The sequence below is a fragment of the Solanum verrucosum genome, unplaced genomic scaffold, assembly GCF_900185275.1.
Source record: "Solanum verrucosum unplaced genomic scaffold, falcon-dt-bn FXZP01001092.1, whole genome shotgun sequence".
Taxonomy (NCBI): domain Eukaryota; kingdom Viridiplantae; phylum Streptophyta; class Magnoliopsida; order Solanales; family Solanaceae; genus Solanum; species Solanum verrucosum.
The window spans coordinates 1-2,094 of NW_026019653.1; the positions used below are offsets into that span (position 1 = coordinate 1).

Below are 2,094 nucleotides of genomic sequence, written 5' to 3' on the forward strand. Positions count from 1 at the left end.
CATCCTAGTACTACTCTCGCCCAAGCACGCTTAACTTCGGAGTTCTGATGGGATCCGGTGCGTTAGTGCTGGTATGATCGCATCCATCATTCATAGCACTCTAAATTCTATTAAACACCTCCTTCCTCCCAACGCCCTAGCCTGCCCCCCACCGACCTAGCCTCCACGCGCACCGACGCATGACGCCGCCCGTCACGCCCATCCTCAACGCCCCCATCACCTGTCCTAACGACGTCGTTCTGCAAAAAAAATAATAATATTTTTTCAATTACACGACCAAATTTCGACAAAAAGGAGGGATGCAACACGAGGACTTCCCAGGGGGTCACCCATCCTAGTACTACTCTCGCCCAAGCACGCTTAACTTCGGAGTTCTGATGGGATCCGGTGCGTTAGTGCTGGTATGATCGCATCCATCATTCATAGCACTCTAAATTCTATTAAACACCTCCTTCCTCCCAACGCCCTAGCCTGCCCCCCACCGACCTAGCCTCCACGCGCACCGACGCATGACGCCGCCCGTCACGCCCATCCTCAACGCCCCCATCACCTGTCCTAACGACGTCGTTCTGCAAAAAAAAATAATAATATTTTTTCAATTACACGACCAAATTTCGACAAAAAGGAGGGATGCAACACGAGGACTTCCCAGGGGGTCACCCATCCTAGTACTACTCTCGCCCAAGCACGCTTAACTTCGGAGTTCTGATGGGATCCGGTGCGTTAGTGCTGGTATGATCGCATCCATCATTCATAGCACTCTAAATTCTATTAAACACCTCCTTCCTCCCAACGCCCTAGCCTGCCCCCCACCGACCTAGCCTCCACGCGCACCGACGCATGACGCCGCCCGTCACGCCCATCCTCAACGCCCCCATCACCTGTCCTAACGACGTCGTTCCTGCAAAAAAATAAATAATATATTTTTTCAATTACACGACCAAATTTCGACAAAAAGGAGGATGCAACACGAGGACTTCCCAGGGGGTCACCCATCCCTAGTACTACTCTCGCCCAAGCACGCTTAACTTCGGAGTTCTGATGGGATCCGGTGCGTTAGTGCTGGTATGATCGCATCCATCATTCATAGCACTCTAAATTCTATTAAACACCTCCTTCCTCCCAACGCCCTAGCCTGCCCCCACCGACCTAGCCTCCACGCGCACCGACGCATGACGCCGCCCGTCACGCCCATCCTCAACGCCCCCATCACCTGTCCTAACGACGTCGTTCATGCAAAAAACAAATAATAATATTTTTTCAATTACACGACCAAATTTCGACAAAAAAGAGGGATGCAACACGAGGACTTCCCAGGGGGTCACCCATCCTAGTACTACTCTCGCCCAAGCACGCTTAACTTCGGAGTTCTGATGGGATCCGGTGCGTTAGTGCTGGTATGATCGCATCCATCATTCATAGCACTCTAAATTCTATTAAACACCTCCTTCCTCCCAACGCCCTAGCCTGCCCCCCACCGACCTAGCCTCCACGCGCACCGACGCATGACGCGCCCGTCACGCCCATCCTCAACGCCCCCATCACCTGTCCTAACGACGTCGTTCCTGGCAAAAAATAAATAATAATATTTTTTCAATTACACGACCAAATTTCGACAAAAAGGAGGATGCAACACGAGGACTTCCCAGGGGGTCACCCATCCTAGTACTACTCTCGCCCAAGCACGCTTAACTTCGGAGTTCTGATGGGATCCGGTGCGTTAGTGCTGGTATGATCGCATCCATCATTCATAGCACTCTAAATTCTATTAAACACCTCCTTCCTCCCAACGCCCTAGCCTGCCCCCCACCGACCTAGCCTCCACGCGCACCGACGCATGACGCCGCCCGTCACGCCCATCCTCAACGCCCCCATCACCTGTCCTAACGACGTCGTTCTGCAAAAAATAAATAATAATATTTTTTCAATTACACGACCAAATTTCGACAAAAAGGAGGGATGCAACACGAGGACTTCCCAGGGGGTCACCCATCCTAGTACTACTCTCGCCCAAGCACGCTTAACTTCGGAGTTCTGATGGGATCCGGTGCGTTAGTGCTGGTATGATCGCATCCATCATTCATAGCACTCTAA

General features: G+C 51.7%; 6 non-coding genes and 1 pseudogene across 6 annotated transcripts; all 7 read right to left on the reverse strand.

Annotated features, from left to right (window-relative positions):
- On the reverse strand, nt 1–85 carry LOC125830859 (5S ribosomal RNA; annotated as a pseudogene; the record flags this gene model as incomplete).
- A 211-nt stretch (nt 86–296) lies between these two features.
- On the reverse strand, nt 297–415 carry LOC125830730 (5S ribosomal RNA). Its single transcript, XR_007443160.1, has one exon. It is a non-coding gene; the product is annotated as a 5S ribosomal RNA (ribosomal RNA).
- A 212-nt stretch (nt 416–627) lies between these two features.
- Nucleotides 628–746, reverse strand: LOC125830921 (5S ribosomal RNA). Its single transcript, XR_007443168.1, has one exon. It is a non-coding gene; the product is annotated as a 5S ribosomal RNA (ribosomal RNA).
- A 213-nt stretch (nt 747–959) lies between these two features.
- LOC125830796 (5S ribosomal RNA) lies at nt 960–1,079 on the reverse strand. Its single transcript, XR_007443164.1, has one exon. It is a non-coding gene; the product is annotated as a 5S ribosomal RNA (ribosomal RNA).
- Nucleotides 1,080–1,292: 213 nt separating this feature from the next.
- LOC125830985 (5S ribosomal RNA) lies at nt 1,293–1,411 on the reverse strand. Its single transcript, XR_007443177.1, has one exon. It is a non-coding gene; the product is annotated as a 5S ribosomal RNA (ribosomal RNA).
- A 213-nt stretch (nt 1,412–1,624) lies between these two features.
- On the reverse strand, nt 1,625–1,743 carry LOC125831107 (5S ribosomal RNA). The gene has a single exon (XR_007443181.1). It is a non-coding gene; the product is annotated as a 5S ribosomal RNA (ribosomal RNA).
- Nucleotides 1,744–1,956: 213 nt separating this feature from the next.
- Nucleotides 1,957–2,075, reverse strand: LOC125831042 (5S ribosomal RNA). The gene has a single exon (XR_007443180.1). It is a non-coding gene; the product is annotated as a 5S ribosomal RNA (ribosomal RNA).
- Nucleotides 2,076–2,094: the final 19 nt, after the last annotated feature.